At 34.8% G+C, this 21,853-nt stretch overlaps 1 protein-coding gene and 1 non-coding gene across 2 annotated transcripts in view; both read left to right on the forward strand.

Annotated features, from left to right (window-relative positions):
- Nucleotides 1–902: 902 nt before the first annotated feature.
- TRNAN-GUU (transfer RNA asparagine (anticodon GUU)) lies at nucleotides 903–974 on the forward strand. The gene has a single exon. It is a non-coding gene; the product is annotated as a tRNA-Asn (tRNA).
- A 5,256-nt stretch (nucleotides 975–6,230) lies between these two features.
- Nucleotides 6,231–21,853, forward strand: part of LOC138691400 (uncharacterized bromodomain-containing protein 10-like) — a 114,943-nt gene continuing 99,320 nt past the window's right edge. Inside the window, exon 1 of the mRNA XM_069813313.1 lies at nucleotides 6,231–6,369. The gene's annotated coding sequence lies outside the window, so the exon portion shown is untranslated. The remainder of the gene's footprint in view (nucleotides 6,370–21,853) is intronic.

Genomic DNA, 21,853 nt, shown 5'->3' on the forward strand with positions numbered 1-21,853 from the left:
CTACCCGGGAACTCTAACCAACACCGATCCAATTTTTCCCTCTATATCCACAGACCTCAAAGTGGGCTGACAACCGTCAAGCAACAAACTTCGAGTGCACACTAACTCCGTGTGACTTAAATTGTGGTTTTCTGTTAACGAACAGTGACGTGTATTATGCAAATCAAGATTTCAGGTATAACTCCCTGTAAAGTTGATTTGAATAATTTCGAGGGAAAAATTGTTCCGGAGCCGGGTATCGAACCCGGGACCTTTGGTTTAACGTACCAACGCTCTACCACTGAGCTACCCGGGAACTCTAACCGACACCGATCCAATTTTTCCCTCTATATCCACAGACCTCAAAGTGGGCTGACAACCGTCAAGCAACCAACTTCGAGTGCACACTAACTCCGTGTGACTTAAATTGTGGTTTTCTGTTAACGAACAGTGACGTGTATTATGCAAATCAAGATTTCAGGTATAACTCCCTGTAAAGTTGATTTGAATAATTTCGAGGGAAAAATTGTTCCGGAGCCGGGTATCGAACCCGGGACCTTTGGTTTAACGTACCAACGCTCTACCACTGAGCTACCCGGGAACTCTAACCGACACCGTTCCAATTTTTCCCTCTGTATCCACAGACCTCAAAGTGGGCTGACAACCGTCAAGCAACCAACTTCGAGTGCACACTAACTCCGTGTGACTTAAATTGTGGTTTTCTGTTAACGAACAGTGACGTGTATTATGCAAATCAAGATTTCAGGTATAACTCCCTGTAAAGTTGATTTGAATAATTTCGAGGGAAAAATTGTTCCGGAGCCGGGTATAGTGTGCACTCGAAGTTGGTTGCTTGACGGTTGTCAGCCCACTTTGAGGTCTGTGGATATAGAGGAAAAAATTGGATCGGTGTCGGTTAGAGTTCCCGGGTAGCTCAGTGGTAGAGCGTTGGTACGTTAAACCAAAGGTCCCGGGTTCGATACCCGGCTCTGGAACAATTTTTCCCTCGAAATTATTCACAGTACTAAGTTATATAGCTATACTTTATCATGTCTAAATTTACAGAAAAATGAGAAAAGTGTGCATTTGTTGCATAGGCTATAGCCAGTGCTTTTCTTCTGCAGAAAAAAGTGCTGGAATTCTGTGTAGAATTATAACAGACTGGGAGGTGATTACTATCCAGTGTCGTTTTTAACCTCCTTTTCGCCCAACTTTCTTGGTGTGTCAGAGTTTGATGGCAGTTCTGATTATGTTGAAATTATATAAGGAACTTCTTTTAGAGTCTCTGGATTATGATGCCGAACCTCAAAGGGAAGAGAAAAAAACTAGGCTACTTTGTATATGAAATCTTATAGACTATAATTAAATGCACTGTACTTCATCATTGTTAAATTCTAAATATATATAGGTGGATGATATGCTTACATATTTAAGTCTTTCCACATGCAAAGTTGGAACTGCATATGATTTCAGACTAGCACTAGAGCAGGAGGAGGATCTGTCAAAACATTCTTGCAGGAAATGTTGCGAACAAATAACGTTTCTTGCCGTTGGCTGCCAATTTGACTTATTTATAAATTTTAGCCATTCATTTTTACGACTTAAATCTTTCGGAAATCTGTAAAGAACTTAAGCCATAATGGTTAGGCCTACATACTATTATATCAATTCCATTCATTATACATAAATATAACAATATAATGCTTAGATATGAAAGGTCACGGCATTTCCTGAAGATTTTGGTTTAGCTGTTACACCATAAACGCAACAACTAACCATTATTAAAATGTGAGTTAGACATTTAAATTTCACCATGTGACATAACGCCTGTAGCAAAATTAAATACTTGGCGGTATTTCGCGGAGAATTATGGGACAAAAGGTGTAGTTAGACGTCACATCCGTCCCATCGCTTGCAAGCATTTCCCCTTTGATCGCTCTCTCCTTTCTTTTTATCCTCTCAGGCCGAAAGGCAAACAAATGCAACGCGAATATGTAGGACACGTTCATTTCGATGTAGAATGGAGTGAGCGCGGTCGTTTTTAGACGTTGACTATTGTCTTCGCAGCGGCATGGATGCTTTCCTTTAGTCATTTTGTAGAAACAGTGTACCATCATAGACTTTACTCTGGTTAAATGAGGTGTCAGCTAGCCATGTTTAAGTAATCGGTGATTGTGAATGGTGAACAGAAATTACATTTTAACCATGGTTACTGTTTAACTGTCGTTTCGTAATCTATGACTACTGCGTTTTTAACCGATGTTGATGCACTTTGCCATAAGTATAGTATCATGTAATTTAATTTAGTACATGGAGAATGAAATGAAATCCTATGTTTAAGTTAATAAGTTTTGTCAATCTCATAAAATATGATAGCATTTGTACTACATATGTAAATGAAGTTTATATTAAAATACCATAACACTTGGCTATCCCCTCAACTAACCTAACCTTACCTTGTCACATTCCTCGACCTCATGTCACTTGATATCTATCCCATCATAAAATCCTCTCTGACCTTGTCATATTCCACAACTTCATGTCACTTAGCTATCACCTCTTCTAAGCCATGTAAGCTACACGTTCATACATTCATTCATTCATTCATTTATTTTATTCCATAGATCTTATATGAGCAATGAAGCTTTAAGATGTGGAACAAGTCAAAATTTTACAATATTACAATTACAATTTTTACAAATTTTTATAGTTTTACAATTTAGTAATTTTCTACAATTTTTACAATTTTGTGCAATTTTTTACAATATTTTGGCGAGATGTAGTGAGATGAGGTGAGGTCCGAGGATTCGTCAAAATATTACCCGGCATTTGCCTTTTGGTTGGGGAAAACCTCGGAAAAACCCAACCAGGTAATCAAATCAAAGGGGTTGATGCCAAGGACTCGCCATAGACCATCCGGCTTCAGTCGCATGGCTGTGGAAAACCTCGGAAGAAACCAAAGACCAAAGGGGGATTCAACCCAAGCCCGAACGCAGCTCCGGATGAGCAGCCCAGTGAGTCTGCCGACTGAGCTACATCGGTGGCTCTACTAGAAGTATACAATACTTAGCCAATCAGATTATTAAATTTACAAACGCAAACGATCATTCATCAGTTGAGCTATATGTATAATACAAAACAAGTAAGTTAATTAAATTTAAAGCATAAACAATTCAACCAGTTGTGATATACAGAAATTGATAATACATATCATGCAAACTACTTCAAATTACAAACACAAAGAATTTATCAATAGCGCCATATAGATTACTATTCAATTTAAAGCATATACAATTCATCGACCAAAACTATACAAATATATACAATACAAAGTAGCATACTTTCATTAAGCTATACAAATTTGTGCAATTAATATTAAGTAGATTAATTCAATTTATAACCATAAACAATTCATCAGTTGAGCTATACAGACTACTATATACAATTTACAGCATATACAATATAGGCTTTTTAAGCAAATACGCACTGGAGGAGAGAAAAACATAGTGGAACACAAGATTTTTTGTTATTAAGAAAACAATATTTAATGCTAATAAAAATGTTTTCTTTGTTGTATATACACATTTAACACTTAGATAATCACTGATTAACTTGCAACTTCTTTACTGTGTTAACTTTTTAGGACATTATCTGGCTGACTAATTTCGAAGTGTTATCCTTCATTGTCCAAAGTCTAGTGGAGATCCGCGCTATCTTCTAGTTTCCTGTTGTGGTGGGGTGTGTTCATGATTTTGTCGAAAAGGGTGTGTGTTTTGAAATTGAGTTTAGTGTTCAAGATGTGCTGGGAGTGTTTTTTTTTTTTTGTATGTTTATAAATTTCATATTGTTCTATAGTATCAAATTTCAGGTTCTTCGGCTGGATGTGTAGTATTTTCATGTTGATGTCAGTGTTGCTGTATTAAATACAGCAACATAAATCATAAATTTTATGATTGGAGTTTGTAATGGGTTCTGCATAGGTTGGATTTTTGTATAGTTCCATTATGGCTGTGATATGTTCCTTGTAACGTGTTTGAAATGTTCTTCCAGTCTCTCCAATGTAAAAGGTATTGCAACTGTTAAATGATAGTTTGTATACTCCTATTAAATTGTATTTATTTGTGTCTTGTCTGTGTGTTAAGATGTCTGTAGTGTGTTCTGTATGCAATGTTGTATTTTAGTTTCTTCAAACATGATGCAATCTTGTATGTGTTCTTGTTTTCGTATGTTAGTGAATATATTTGTTTTGTTCTTGTGTTTGTGTTGGGTTTAGTATTTCTTATGATGTTGACTATTATGTTGGAATTGTCTGTTCATTTTCAACCACCGGTGTGGCTCAGTTGGTTAAGGCGCTTGCCTCCTGGTCTAAAGTTGCATTCGGGCGCGGGTTCGATCCCCACTTGGGCTGATTACCTGATTGGGTTTTTTCCGACGTTTTCCCCAACCGTAATGTGAATGCAAGGTAATCTATGGCGAATCCTCGGCCTCATCTCGCCAAATATCATCTCGCTATCACCAATTTCATCGACGCTAAATAACCTAGCAGTCGTTAAATAACCAACTAAAATAAAAAATAAAAAGTATTCATTTTCCTGTGCTATGTATTTGATAGTGTTTTTTTTTTTCCTTATAATCTTGCTGGCTCATACGAATGTTGATGAATGATGCTGTGTGTTTGTGTTATGTGGGGTGATTGGAGTGTTGTATGAGTTTTACCGTGGTAGTGGGTTTCCTATATATTTTGAACATATGTTTGTTGTCTGTTTTTGTTATTGTGATGTCCAAGAAATTTGTGGATTTGTTGTTTTCTATTTTTAGTGTATAGTGTAGTTTTGGATGTATTTTATTTATGTGTTTGTGTAGGTTTTCAATCTGTCTTTTGTTTCATTTGCATATCATTAGTATGTCGTCTACGTAGCTGTGCCAGTAAATGTTATTGTTTGAGTGTTTGCTGTTGTCATTGTTTAGAATGTGTGTCTGTTCTATGATGTGTATGAAAATTTCGGCTAGGATGCTGGAGATGATCCCATGAGTAAGTCTTCAGTTTAAGTGTAGTATTTGTTGTATGTGAAGTAATTGTGCTTGGTGATAATGTCTGTAATTTTGAGGATTTCTTTGATTATTCTTGTGGTATGTCGTTATTTTTTAACATTTTTTAGAGTATATATATATATATATATATATTCATTTAGTTGGTTATTTAACGACACTGTATCAACTATTAGGTTATTTAGTGTTCATGAGATTGGTGATAGCGAGATGGTATTTGGCGAGATGAGGCAGAGGATTCGCCATAGATTACCTGGCATTCACCTTACGGTTGGGGAAAACCTCGAAAAAAAACCGTCTCTCTCTCTGTGTGTGTGTGTGTGTGTGTGCGTGCGTGCGCGTGCGTGTGTTTTTTTTTTTGAACCGTGTAGATGCACGGTAATATTCAGAACGAAGTTAGAGAGAGGGAGATACAAAGAAAACAAATTTCGTCTAATAACGCCACAGGCCAACATCATGTCCTTATGTTGCCGAAATTGTGTTTTTAGTTCCATTTGGTCGTAACCGTCATGGCATGGTTGAAGTTGAAAGCTACCATAGCTAATTCTCCCGTTTAGCATTAAATTTTAACTTAATGTATGTGGTGCCCAATTAGGCCATTTGATAGTTTTAATTTGCATGTTACATTATGATTATGTACGTGCCTCTCCCAACAGGATCATCTTAGCTGTGAGATGATAAGTGCGCATATGCGGACTTGATTAATAAAAACCTTAACTAACCAAACCTAACCTTCGTCCGGTATATGCAAGGTGTGTAACCATTAAGCAGAGCAAGAAGGGAACTTTATGATTTGATATGGAATGGGCACGCGAAAATAAATCCAGGTAAGGATCACGCTGGCACTGCATGAGAGGACCTCTCGTGCAGTGCCAGCGATATCCTTAACTGTATTTATTTTCGCGTCCACATTCCAATCAAATGAAGTTTCCTTCGTGCTCCTATTACACGTATACACCAGTAGTTTAGGTTTTTATTAATCAAGTCCTCGTATGCACAGTTATCTCACAGCCATGATGATCCTGTTACGAGAGGTATGTAGTTCAAGTAGGAAGGGACTACCTCTGCGCTAGTTTAGCAGTATTAAATATTAAACTAAACTTGATTCAGTATACGGTACATTTTCTGTTACTACTAAATTAATCAGTAATAGAATATAAGACTCCAGAACAAAATTTTGTTGTAGATACAACTACAGTCACGGCCCACTGATACACTGCAACGGTACAGTTTGCTATGAAACGGTTACCTTACGTCATGGAGACGCTACCGGTTGCATTAGCTGAAATTGGCGGAACTGTTACCACATGAAGATGTCACTGGTAATATGAGCTGAAACAGGTAGGTACTTTAGTTGCTTTTACATATTTCTATTTATGAAAATACATACATTTAAGTGAAGTGGCATCTAATTTAGTTTACAGTTAAACTGCTCATTACGGGAATTAGGTTAGGTTTGGATAGCTTAGGTACGTTTGTTTGTAGGTTAGATTGAGTGTGTGAGATTACGCGTATTTTAATTATTGTGTAGGATTTATGGATTGTACAGAGTATATGATTACGTCTCGTGACCAAAATATTGTATGAAATGGAAATATAAAAATTAGAGATTTATTCTTCTAAGAGGTGGAAAAATTCAAATATCTTGGAGCAACGGTAACAAATATGAATGAGACTGTAAAAGAAATTGAACGCAGAATAAATATGGAAAGTGCCTGCTATTATTCGGTGAAGAAGCTTTTGTCATTTAGTCTGCTGTCAAAAAATCTGAAAGTTAGAATTTATAAAACAGCTATATTACCGGTTGTTCTGTATGGTTGTGAAACTTTGACTCTCACTTTGAGAGAGGAACAGAGATTAAGGGTGTTTGAGAATAAGGTTCTTAGGAAAATATATGAGGCTAAGAGGGATGAAGTTTCAGGAGAATGAAGAAAGCTACACAACGCAGAACTGCACACATTGTATTCTTCACCGGACATAATTAGGAACACTAAATCCATACGTTAGAGATGAGCAGGACATGTAGCATGTTTGGGCGAATCCAGAAATGCATATAGAGTGTTAGTTGGGAGGCCGGAGGGAAAAAAACCTTAGGGGAGACCGACACGTAGATGGGAGGAGAATATTAAAAAGGGATTTGAGGGAGGTGGGATATGATGATAGAGACTGTATTAATTTTGCATAGGATAGGGACCGATGGTGGGCTTAATGTGAGGGCAGCAATTAACCTGCGGGTTGCTTAAAAGCCATTTGTAAGTAAGTATATATGGATTGTATCTACTTTTACCAATAGTATGTTTTGACTTCAGGATATTGTTCTTTTGAGAAACTACATTTATCTGCAATACTGTAGGAAATTGTTTTATTGGCTGAGCTATCACGACGTCTTAAATGGTTTTTATATTAATGTCAAGAAAATGTAGAAGTCATAGAAATTATGAAAGAAATTGCACTATTTTGTACTGCTGGACTGCAAAAGTAGCGACATGTGGTCGAATGTTTGTGTTTAGTCAGCTGTCCGAAGATAGATCATTTCATTTATTATATACTATAGATCTGACATTAGCATTCAAGCTGTAAGATTTGGAACAAGTCAAAATTTTGCAAGACTACAATTTTTTGGCGAAATGAAGTGAGGTGAGGCCGAGGACTCGCCATAGACCACCCAGCATCCGCTCCACGACTCGGAAAAACCTCGGAAAAAACCAGCAGACAGTCAGACCAAACAGGGATCCAATCCAAGCCCAAGCACAGCTCCCGATCGGTAGGTTAGCAAGTCTGTCGACTGAGGTATGTTTGTGGCTCTACTACAAATATACAGTATATAGCAATCAGATTATTAAATTTACAAACCTCAACGTTTATTCATCAGTTGATCTGTAAAATATAATACATAGTAAGTAAGTTAATTCAATTTAAAAGCGTAAACAATTAAATCAGTTCAGAAATGCAAAAATTGATAATAAATATGCAAATTTGTTCAAATTACAAGCATAAACAATTTATCACTTTAGGTTCAATTTAAATCATATACAATTCACCAGCCAAACATACACAATACACAGTAAACAGATTAATTCAATTTACAAGCATACATTTGTTAAGCTACACAAACTTGTACAATTCATTATCAAGTAGGTTAATTCAATTTGTAATCATGAATAATTCATCATTTGAGCTATACAGACTGCTATTCAATTTACAGCATGTACAATTCATTAGTTGAACTATACAGACTACTATTCAATTTGCAGCATGTACAATTCATCAGTTGAGCTATACAGACTACTATTCAATTTACAGCATTTACAATTCTTCAGTTGAACTATACAGACTACTATTCAATTTACAGTATATACAATTAATCAGTTGAGCTATACAGACTACTATTTAATTTATATCATATACAATTCATCAGTTGAGCTATACAGACTATATTCAATTTACAGCATGTACAATTCATCAGTTGAGCTATACAGACTACTATTCAATTTACAGTATTTACAATTCATCAGTTGAACTATACAGACTACTATTCAATTTACAGTATATAGGCTACAATTAATCAGTTGAGCTATACAGACTACTATTTAATTTATATCATATACAATTAATCAGTTGAGCTATACAGACTACTATTCAATTTACAGCATGTACAATTCATCAGTTGAGCTATACAGATTACTATTCAATTTACAGTATATACAATTAATCAGTTGAACTATACAGATTACTATTCAATTTACAGTATATACAATTAATCAGTTGAGCTATACAGACTACTATTTAATTTATATCATATACAATTCATCAGTTGAGCTATACAGACTACTTTTCAATTTACAGTGGCTAAACTATAGAAAAATATACAATTAAACATATTAATTCAATTTACAAGCCTACCTTCGATAAGCTATACAAAATTGTACAATTCATATCAAGTAGATTAATTGAATTTATAAGCACAAACAATTCATCACTTGAGCTATATAGACTACTATTCAATTTACAGTATATACAGTTCATCAGTTAAGCTATACAAAAATATACAACAATAAGTCTGAAAGTCTGTATTAACCAAAGAAGTTCAAAATATTAATCTATTTTCAAATAATTTCTATCAATCTGGACTCGTCATTCACAAAATTATTATGAGAAAATTCAGACCATTCGACAGCTATATTTATCCCAGACGTTCTATGAAGTTGCCCCAGTTAAGACTGGACGTTCTTTACTTACGTTTTTCATGGTGAGATTCCCTTTTGCCACCACCAATTGTCTTCGATGTGATGCCCACGCACATGAACTATGGCTCTGCAACATAATTTCCACTGTAGAAGATTGTCCTGCAGAACAGGATGAGGAATGCTACGCCAAACCTCCTGGCAGACTTTCCATAAACTCTCTACTGTAATGGGACGTCTGGAAGCAAGGTCTCGTCTCAGCAGACCAAACCCGCAAAAATCCATTGGTGATGCATCAGGTGACTTCACTGGGATGTTGTTAAAAGTATCATGCTGATACCTTTGTCCTCAAATTTCCAGTTATAATAGACAAGGGATTCTCTTGAGATATGACTGGATGCCTTATCCATGTGAATCCAAACATTTGGGGCCTCTTCATTATACAATCGGGGATTCTCTTCACGAAAAATTGGGTCCTCTTGGAAGTAGGAAGAATTTAGCTTTATATTTTTCGCAACTCTGTGAATCTTGAGTTGCTTCTGAGTACAATAATCTGTAACCACCATGAAACCCTTGGAAAATGTTTTCTTTGTTTTCCCGGATGAAGTTGATGCGCCCCTTTTGGCCCAGTGGATGGTAGTAAATTGCAAGGGGTTTGTATCACCTAGGTCAGTGGTTCCCAAACTTTCTGAAGGCACGACCCACTTTTGGGCGAGACTTTCTTTTGTGACCTGTCGTACAGGTACTAAACTCCATTCGAAAAATATAAATCCTTGTAAAATCGAAAATAATGATAATTTTACTCAAAATCAGTGGATACCACCCAAAGTATAACCAAATTCAATTATATATGGTACAACAATTACACGAAATATTAGGTAAACATCATTTCTAGTACTTCAAACCATTACCACCATGGTGCTTCAGTAATAGTTCAATACAAAGTGGTAAATTCCATCAAAAGAAGGGCGTTGCAAACTCGTATTTTGAGCAAAATTTGTGAAGGTATGGGTTCGTTATATGAAAATACTCTCTATCACACGGAAGATGGCTTTCTTGGGTTGTGTTGAAAAAATTTTTACAGTTAAGAACAGAACTTTTAATATACCTGTACGTACAAGTTGAGAAATCAGAATATATGCAAACCTATTTTCCAATTGAAGAATGTGATTCTAAAACTCACTCAGTCCATTTGGCCATTTGTATTATTTATAAATATATATGATTTTGTTTACATTTCTATTATTATATTTTAAGCTTCTTTTCTTCCAAAACAACGCCAATTGTTGTCTAAAAGTTTGTGTTACTGTGTATATCACTTGAAAACCAGCTCAGTCCGTAGACCAGTGAATAAAAAACTATTAGTCCAGTCCTTTCATAAAAATGGACTGAACGCATTTTGAATAATAGTTTGCAAAGTAAAGATGTTAACATTATAACAGCCAGAGATAAAATTAAAAGGTTTACAAAGAAACTTGATTTCTGGTCAATATCATTTGGGAAATATATATTTGATTCATTCCAGTGTATTAAAGAGCTCATGGAAAATTTCGCTACGTATGATAGTCAAATACTATGTTTTTGCTAACCAAGTTTCCACAATTTTATTCAACAACTTTTTTAGTACATTCCAGAAAAAACTCAAAACAATTACGACTATGACATAGATGGTGAATTCATTTTCAGGCAGTTGCATTCAACTAGTTGAAATTCCAGAAACTATGAAGGAAAATCTCATTTAAATATGTACCAAAAAATGAAATGTTTAAATTATACTTTTCTCGCAGAGTGTAGACCAATTTTGGATCAAAAGAATGCAAGGATACCTCGAGCTTGCAAAAATACGCAATTGTTAAATTTTTAGATATTTGCAACCTTGTAGTTATGCAAAATGAGTTTCTCGGCTATGTTCACCATCGAAACAAAAGTGAGAAATTTTCTTGAACTTCAAATGATGATGTCACTGTGTGTGTCTGGAAAGGTGAGTCCAGATTTGAGAAGCTATTTTCTGAAAGACAGGCGCAATAATCATTTTTTACTTTATAACTATTGAAACTATTGAATAATAGTTTGCAAGGTAAAGATGTTAACATTATAACAGCCAGAGATAAAATTAAAAGGTTTACAAAGAAACTTGATTTCTGGTCAATATCATTTGGGAAATATATATTTGATTCATTCCAGTGTATTAAAGAGCTCATGGAAAATTTCGCTACGTATGATAGTCAAATACTATGTTTTTGCTAACCAAGTTTCCACAATTTTATTCAACAACTTTTTTAGTACATTCCAGAAAAAACTCAAAACAATTACGACTATGACATAGATGGTGAATTCATTTTCAGGCAGTTGCATTCAACTAGTTGAAATTCCAGAAACTATGAAGGAAAATCTCATTTAAATATGTACCAAAAAATGAAATGTTTAAATTATACTTTTCTCGCAGAGTGTAGACCAATTTTGGATCAAAAGAATGCAAGGATACCTCGAGCTTGCAAAAATACGCAATTGTTAAATTTTTAGATATTTGCAACCTTGTAGTTATGCAAAATGAGTTTCTCGGCTATGTTCACCATCGAAACAAAAGTGAGAAATTTTCTTGAACTTCAAATGATGATGTCACTGTGTGTGTCTGGAAAGGTGAGTCCAGATTTGAGAAGCTATTTTCTGAAAGACAGGCGCAATAATCATTTTTTACTTTATAACTATTGAAACTTTTTTTATTCCTATGTTCAATATTGTTTATGTTTCTTAATACAAAATAAATGTTAATAAGACACTTTTTGATTTATTTTGTAAATCATCTTGCGACACTTCTCAACCCCGGAGGGGTCGCGACCCACACTTTGGGAACTGCTGGGGATCGCAACTCACACTTTGAGAACCGCTGATCTAGATAACTCCATGCTCATCCAGAGAAGCCACTCATCGCCAGTTTTCACCTTCCCGGTGGTCTTTGTACAGTTTTCTAGTGTTGGTGAGCATTCCCTGAGGTGCTGCTCTTTCAACACATGTCTGCGTGCTTTATGCCGCTGCTCTAGACTCAAATTTTCATGTATTATCTAATAAATTGTGCCTTCAGATGTTCCAGTGTGGCTGGCGATGCTTCTTTATTGTTGGTGGATTTTCTTGTGTCACTGCTGCCCTCGCCTTGGCCACTTCTGTTGTTGTTCATGTGGGTTGCGTCTTTTGTCTCGTTAATTTTTTCCCGGATTGTGCTCGAGGTGGGAATCCATTTTTGTGTAGCAGTGTTATATGGTTCACACACGACGTACTTATGGTAAGACATTTCATTTTACATCATCTTACGATCATTGAAAAGCAGTATCTGGCATTGGAAAGCCCAATAATTTACCTGTGCCACAAGTCCGCAATTGTTGAAGCCATTACTGACTGAATATAGCATCCCACTGAACCAGAAGTAGCTCTAGATGCATACTGACACAGAAAGGCAATTGCAGGTGTTAGCTGTAAAAACGATTGTTGGGGGAGAAAATCAAAATCATCCGAGCTTAACTGGAACTATCTACCATAGTAAACAGATTGATTAAATTTGCAATCATGTTTTAAATGAGCTTTAAAAAAATGTACATTTCATATCAAGTAGAATAATTCAATTTACAAGTATAAACAATTCATCAATTGAATAATTTCAAGGAAAAATTGTTCTGGGGCCGGGTATCGATCCCGGGACCCTTCGCTTAGCGCGCGAACGCTCTTCCGACTGAGCTACCCCAGGAACTATACACGACACCGTCACAATTTTTCCTTTGTATCGACATGACTCAAATGAAGAGCTCAGTCAGAAGACAGTTCGAGCGCTAAGCGAAGGGTCCCGGGATTGATACCGCCCCCGGAACAATTTTTCCTTGAAATTATTCAAACCTGCTTTACAGGGAGCTACTACCTGAAAGCCAGATTATAATTAATCACTTATTGTGTAGAAAATATGAGTATGTAGAAATTTTGGTTAATTCTTTTCTAAACCTTTTCTCATGATCCTTCAAACCTTTAAGATAATTAGATAGTGCATTGAAGACTGTAATACATTAATAGAGAACTCCTTTTTTTTTTTTTTTAATAAGAACTTAGACTAACAGAGGATAGATGAAGATCTGATTTATGTAAGTTATGAATGTCTTGATTAGTACTAAATGTATCTCTGTTTCTAATATGAAACATCATTAGAGAAAGAATGTACTCACAAGGTAAGGTCAAGATTTTTAAATTTTGGAAAATATTTTTACATGATGTCCTTTATGCACACTAGCCATTATTCTTATAGGTAACTTTCTTTTGTAAAACAAAAATATGTTTAGCTTCAGACGAGTTACCTCTGAATATTAATCCATATTTCATTACAGAATGAAATTCTGCAAAGTGTAACATTTTAAGTATGTTTATATCACTAATAGCAGATAAGAATCTTAATGCATAACAGGCAGAGCTCAGTTTATGAGTAATACATCTATGTGTTTTCCAGTTCAAGTGATGATTCAACTCTAAACCAAGAAACTTTGTGCTTATAGATTCCTTGAGATGAGTTCCATTCAGTCTAGTACTGTAGGAAACCTGAGCACTATTGTGTGTACTAAATTTGACTATACTTTATAGATTTATTAATTTGTCCTACACAATAATATCTGTAATATTGACAATTAATATTTGAGGAGAAAAATTCGCTCCAGCGCCGGGGATCGAACCCGGGTCCTTGGTTCTACGTACCAAGTGCTCTGACCACTGAGCTACGCCGAATTCAATCCACAGCACTGGACCGAATGCTCCTCCTTCAGTGTTTCCCTTTGTGGCCTGACTCCAAGTTAGGCATATATGTTGACGTATATGTCCAATGTCAACTGCCATTATATTAGGAGTGCACCCAGTTGAGTGACTTGTTTGGCCGGGATTCCGCAGTTAAGTGCACAGTAATCTGTACAGACATATGCACTGCAGCTATGAGAATATTATAGATTTATTAATTTGTCCTACACAATAATATCTGTAATATTGACAATTAATATTTGAGGAGAAAAATTCCCTCCAATGCCGGGGATCGAACCCGGGTCCTTGGTTCTACGTACCAAGCGCTCTGACCACTGAGCTATGCCAAATTCAATCCACAACACTGGACCGAATGCTCCTCCTTCAAATATTAATTGTCAATATTACAGATATTATTATGTAGGGCAAATTAATAAATCTATAATATTCTCATAGCTGCAGTGCGTATGTCTGTACAGATTACTGTGCACTTAACTGCGGAATCCCGACCAAACAAGTCACTCAATTGAGTGCGCTCCTAATATAATGGCAGTTGATATTGGACATATACATCACCATATATGCCTAACTAGGAGTCAGGCCACAAAGGAAAACACTAAAGGAGGAGCATTCGGTCCAGTGCTGTGGATTGAATTCGCGTAACTCAGTTGCCAGAGCGCTTGGTACGTAGAACCCTAGATCATATATACTAACAGATAGCTCTTTTATATAGGCTTTAGGGTTTACAGTCGAGGCCGGCTTGATGTAGTTCAATAATCGTCAACAGATGGCACAATGACCAACACCATCAAGAGACACGAACTCTAAATCGATTATTTCTTGCTTACGAGATAATCTCGGTATGTATTGTCGACAACTGATGACCATGGATAAATATTATTGACCTATATGACCTTGGCAACTTGGCAAGTTCGCAACGAGGCACCTATTTATAGTTGTCACGTGGGCGAAGCGAAGAGATAAGATAAAGTACGCCTTTGTATTGAATACAATTCAGAATCTCTGCCAGTCTGCCAGGCAAAGCCAATGTACCGGTAAACAGAATATGTAGACCATGTTGTAATGGTACCGTATCGGGCGGCAATAATATGATTCGTTATCTCTTCTGTTTTTATATATTTGTCGTGAATATTATTTATATTATCAACTGAGTGTATAACATAATTTATCCGTTAATTGATATTTTATTAATGATAAATCCAAAGAACAATGGGAAATAAGGTACTAAACACTGAAAAATAAATAAAATAAGAGAATTTGACGTTCATGATTATAATGTTGTCGGAGTTTTGTTATACTTTACTTCGAATTATTTTAACTTCTACCACAAAAGCGTATGAAAATTAATGTTAACATTACCTATTTAGTTATGATAGTAGTAAATTGGAAAATTTGTGCATATAGCCTGATTACAATATATAAATAATACTATCCTAACCTAAGCAATAGTAGTCTTGTTTATTTCATACATGTTCGTATAATTATACAAACACAAGAATAATCTAGTTTGCAGCCTGTGATGTCTCGTTTACAGTATTATATAATATACATATTACGATATTTACTAGGTACTTTAACAATATATAGTTAATAATATTATAAAATATACAGGCCTAATCCATTACCAAGGAATACCCCATCCCTCACATTTTCAATACTGTTTACCCCAAAAGGCCTTCACACCTTATTAGACACTGGATTAAAATAGTCATGTTGATGTAGGCCTACAACATTACATTTTTTTGTCACTACTCCTGATCCCATTCTAACAGTTTCAGGTTTTGTAATTTGTAACAATACTATCAATACTGATGGGTCATTCCATAGTGATACACATAACATTTTCGAAGTAACTATGATCGTCACAGGATATTTAATTAAATACTTAAGAGTTTATGAAAGAGACATCACTGTCTTTTAACGTAAGCATTCCAAAATATAAACAGAAAATCTTAATGAAAAGGAATAATTAATAATGTAAAAAATATGAAATATTATATGGTGTGACATATGAACATTTTCTTGCCACTTAATTTATTACCAAAATGGAAAATGTTCATATTATTATTTTGCCAAATGACATAAATAGTTGTTTTCCAAAGAATTAAGACACTTGTGTAGTACATGTAACTGCTGACATACTTTAATAAAAATAACAGTGCCATTAACAAATAAAATATTACGAATTATATTGTGACACACGAACATTTCTGCCAAGTTGATTACTATTTTTTTCCGATGCATATCGAGATTTATACACAGTGCCTACAGTTCTTATTATACAAAGCAACACTTGATTACACTAAAATACACATTCAGATTTAAAATGTCCTTGGTTATTTACAACCATATGTGGTGATATCTCCTGTGTAATATCATGTGATGAATACACCAATATAGGCTATCTACTTTTCCTCCCATTTGTAGTACTTTCCTTTCTTGAACAACACGGAAACTTTAAATTCTTCGCCACCACAAGCTTTTGTAACTTCCTCTGCTTATCTGACGTCTTTTTTAAATTGATTATTTAACGATGTTGTATCAACTACTAGGTTATTTAGCCTCGATGGGATTGGTGATAGTGAAATTATATTTGGCGAGATGAGGTTGAGGATTCGCCATAGATTACATGACATTCGCCTTACAATTGGGGAAAACCTCGGAAATAACCTCAACCAGGTAACTTGTCCCAATCAGGATTTGAACCCGGGCCCACTCATTTCACGGTCAGATGTGCCTACCATTACTCCACAGCAGTGGACTGAACATGGGTTATGTACAGTTACCCTTAAAAGGAATGAGACGACTCTTGGTCGTCGGAAGTTAAAGTTCTACAGCGTGGTTCACTCGATATCGACGTAACAATAAATACCATGACATATACAACAAGAATTGTTACAAGGACCACAACAAGGACAAGGACCAGAATAAGAATCACGAAGAAGATAGCGATTTAAGGCCACGATTTCACAACATAGCTCGAGTCACAAAATATCATTGCTTCTCTGTACTGAATGGCAAATGCCTGCTATGGAATCTACATTCTGGACTGCTGCTGTCACTGTCTTGTCTCGGTAGCTCATATAGTAGTGTGTCGGTTCTACTATATAACCGAAACGTCTCGTGTTCGATCCCGGGTAAAATTTTTTTTTATTGAGGTGTAATTAATTTCTTCACAGTTCCTCGACTGTCTAATTTGTCGAAAAATATGGAATAATTTATGCCCAAATTCTGGGTCTTACAAGTGGGCTGAACCTCGTCAAAAAAAAAAAAATCTTACTTGGAAGTTAAAAGTATTCTTCCTGAAACAATAATCATAAGAAACAAAACGAGACCTGTTAACTTAAAATCTTGTCCACATGCCATCAGCTTCTATTACAGCTCTAAGTCAATCCGGCATGGATGTCACGAGATTGTGGAACAGGTTCTGATCCTCGGCGAGATCTTCCCAGGTGTCAGCAACTTGATTCCACAATTCGTCTCGATTTCGAGGGCGTCGGTGGGCATAGGTGGCTACTCTGTAGTGACATAAACACAGATTATCTCTCGGAACTTTTCCGTAAAAGTAAATTAAATTCACTCCTTGAAACTGACAACCTTAGTTGTAGCGTAATTTTCCTACCAGCATACAAGCTGAAGTAGCACAGCCATTGATAAAAGTTTTGCACACAGAATTAGACTGAATTTCTATTCGACAGAATCTATAATCAATGGCTTTTCTGAACATGATAAACAAATCCTAAGTGTTTCCAATGTCACTGAGCAATTTCAAGTATCTAGTGATTATTTACATTTATGTCTACAATATGAATCTTGGAAAAACGTATATGATACTGGTACTACTGGTATTAAGGGTAAATGTATTGTATCTTTCACTTAATTTCAGAACCACTTCAGTGGATGTTCTCCACCGAATGTTGTGAAAAAAGTCAAAAGTAAAAAAATGTAGATAACTCAGGAACTTAAAAATCTAATGTATTAAAAAGAAGAATCTCTATGTAATGAGCTGAAATGTAATGATCCTCATGTTCTTAAATACTACAAGAAGTACAGTGTAATTTATCAAAAATAATGAAAGAGGGAAATAGAATACATTTGAATAGAAAAGTACAAAATTCAGATAATGCAATTAAAGCTATTCGGAATATTATTAAAGTTAAACTTGTAGATATTCTAAGAAAGAAAATATTTTTTCATTAAAACAAGTGATTATAAAGTAGAGGATTCCAAATCTATTGCAAATTCTTTTAACGTCTTATAGTATATGGTACAGAAATATTATTGACAACTTAAACATTCAAGATTTTGCAAAAGATACTGCAATTGGTTACTTAACAGTTGCATTTAATAATTATTATTAATATATGTAATTAGTCAATAACTGCAACATTGCTTTTTCATTCAATCATAACATGAATAAAATTGAATGCACATTAAATTAAACACTATTGGAAACACGTAGATAAAATAGTTAAAATCAACTGAAGGGGTGAGAGTGAAATAATCCAAAGCCACACTTTTAACAAAAAGTGTTTTGTGCGAGTGCATTTCTTACACATATGGGAAAGCTACTAATAAAATATTGTAATAATTACTCAGCAAATGACATAGCCTAGGACTCTAAACCTTTGTAAAAATTTGTCTGTGTGGCTTAGGAATATTTTTAATTTCATTTTAATTGTTAGTTTTTAATATATATGCATTTACATTGTATATGTGTGTATGTAAATGCATTCACTAGATTAACGTTTATAATATTATAACTTGTAATTTTGTATTGTCTGTGATCAGTTTTAATTTCAGGACTTTGTAAAACTCTATTTTAACGTTACTTAACTATTTCAACATTATTTAGACAAAAAAAAAATCGTTGACGTAGACTAAGAATCGAACTCGCTCTCTTCTACACAACAGGTAGAAGTCTTAGCGTCTGAGCTATTGAAACGACACGAAAGCTTTCCTTTCTGTGCGGAGTGTCGATCTAGTCATGAAGGTCCATTGTCGATTTTACTACACGATTTACGTATATATTTATATTTTATTTACGTAATATTATCATATGTTTTGCAGTATTTGAAGTGAATTTCGGAACGATGGTAGTAACAAACCAAATAGCCTGCATTTAAGTAACCCAATATTCGTTATCTTGTGTATCAGTGCTCTGGTCTCCGATCATGCGCAGTGTCTTACATCTGAGACTTAGGAATATTCAATCGCCTCATCCTTTTCCAGGGAAACTGTTCATTAATTCTATTGACTTTCGGTTAGCTTTCTTAAGATTACGCATAAAGAAATGTAGTGCTTTCCAGGCTATCCTTGTAATATTAGTGACTTATTTCAACCAGTTTGTTACTAAAAATATATACAGTACCTAAGTGTTTACTTGTGGCACTGGTGATCCATTTAATTGGTATGTGAGACGAATTTAATTTTGTGTTTTACAGAAGGATACATATTGATTTACTTTTACTCACATTGATTTTAATTTTATTTGTTGTAGTCCAGTTTTCAATAACGTCAAGCTAGTTTTGCAAGGTGGTGATATAAGATTTATCACTAATGTTTTCTATATATCATACAGTCATCCACGAATAACCTTGCCTGAGAAGTGGCATTTCTATTCAAATCCTACAATAATTTTCAGTAAATATTTTTCACCGAGAAGCTATTATACATTTAATTTTACATCTGAGACCAGTGAAATATATGCCAATTTTATTAGGAAGGTGCATGTATAATTATCCAATAGCATGATGTTATCTGCAACAAAAACTAAAGGGCAAGAAAGAAAAGAAGAAAACATTAATGTTGTGGTTCTTAGAGTTCCATTAGAGTTACACGTTCATTGTCCACTGAAAGTTGTATTTCTCTATTGAAGTGTAAAAGAGAAACTCTCATAAATTATGTCAGAAACAAAGAAAGGCACCACCCAAATATGTGGGATAATTAATTTAATAATGTTATTACCGGGACTTGAAAAAAGCAATCATATGTAATGGGTGGGGAAAAAAATACTTTTTAATCGCGCTTCTATAGTTTGACAATGCTGACTATTCAGAGTTTTGCCTGACATGTGAGCTACCATAAATTCCTTGAAGTCCTAGTTATTACTGAAGCCAAATGTGTGTCTCTTGTCAAGAGTCCATTTTATTTATACTTGTTAAGACATCATTCATAGACTAGTTACCGCTTTCAGTTTTGATACTAAATACATTGAAATTAATCTATTATTATTCGTCCTATTTATACATTTATATTGAATGATTCGGTCTACCTTCATAACACATCTCATCAACAATACTCGATAAAGAGTTGAATTAGCTTCCATGCTGCGTTGTATTTATTTTGTCATGTTCCTATAGCAGGAATATTAAATAGGAATTCCTTCAAACAGATTTATATTCACTCCTATGCCTTTATATAGAATGCCAGTACATATACTGTATTTCTTAAGATTTGGTTACTTTATAAACAGTATGTTAGTGCAAGAACTCTTTTTTTCATATTTAATAATTCTGGCATGTGTCAATAAATATGCTTGAGACCTCTGTCTCTCTGAATTACTCTTTACTAACTGGAAACATATTCCAAATTTATATTTTAAAAAAGTATTAAAATATCCTCACAATTTAGAGCATAACAATTCCCGAAATAATCATCCTACATTAAATTATTAAGATAAAAATGATTCAATCTATCGCTTGTAAAAATACCTTTATGGTCCTAATAAATTAAGAAATAATTTACATCCAACAGATTTATTTTAAAATGGCCTGCAGTTATTATTTTGAATTTTATTGTACCTTAATAAAGTGAGTTAAGGTACAATACAATTTCATCAAGTTTCAAACAAAGTAATTCCATCTTTCCAACAGGGGGACAATAAATACTTAAAGTAATGCTAAACTCGAAAAACTTATTGATGCAACTTAATTTCATATTCTATACCACTGGCACCAAAAAAAAAAAAAAAAACAAAAAAAAAGTGTCCTATTGTTCATACTGATTCAAGATGAATAGTTTCTTAGTGTTTGTCCATTCCACTTTTTTTTATTGTCCTTCCCATTTCTATTTCTCTCATTTTTAGTAGGTACTTCACATGTGGTATATGTTTTACTTTAATACATATAATGACCATGAAGATATTTGGATATGTCTTACAAAATTCTTGCTGAAGACCACTGTGGTAACATTCTGCCGCATCTGTAGTTTGTACATTTTGAAATTTTCGTGCTTGAGCTCAGAATTCAGGCGGGGGGAGGGGAGGTTGATGTGCCAATGTAGTTTTCCAGAATATAATAATATTCAAAACATTCTCTAATAGGAGGGGCCTCTGATATTAGCTCTGCAAAAAATCTGATACTGGTACTTCTGTTGCTGGTAAATAAGAAAGAACGAAATATAAAAATGTTTAACCACTTTCGAATTTCAGGTGCTTTGTGTCTCAGCTGCTGGTTTGATATACTGTTTGTTTCCTTTAATTTTCCAGAGCAAAAACTGTCCTAAGCGAAATTTACACTCTGTAATTTTAACACTGGGAACATTTATTTTGGTAGCATTGTGTGATGCTATTTCATAATATAACAAGAGCTTTGAAATGATTAACTGCTAACTACTTACCTGGGTGAAGCGGTTCCTGTGATTTCTGAAGTGAAAACCATTCAATTTATAAGGAATTTTTTTGTGGATATGCAGTTGATTGTATATGCAAGGTGTAAAAGTGCCTAAACTAACTGACCCCAGTGCTGTCATGGAGGCCACACCAGGCCATATATCGTATGGAACCTGCAATTTTTTTTTAATTAATCGTATGGGGAAATGAAAATTTTGTCTGTAAGGAGCCATACGGCATATGGGTG

The sequence above is a fragment of the Periplaneta americana genome, chromosome 16 (assembly GCF_040183065.1).
Source record: "Periplaneta americana isolate PAMFEO1 chromosome 16, P.americana_PAMFEO1_priV1, whole genome shotgun sequence".
Lineage (NCBI taxonomy): Eukaryota > Metazoa > Arthropoda > Insecta > Blattodea > Blattidae > Periplaneta > Periplaneta americana.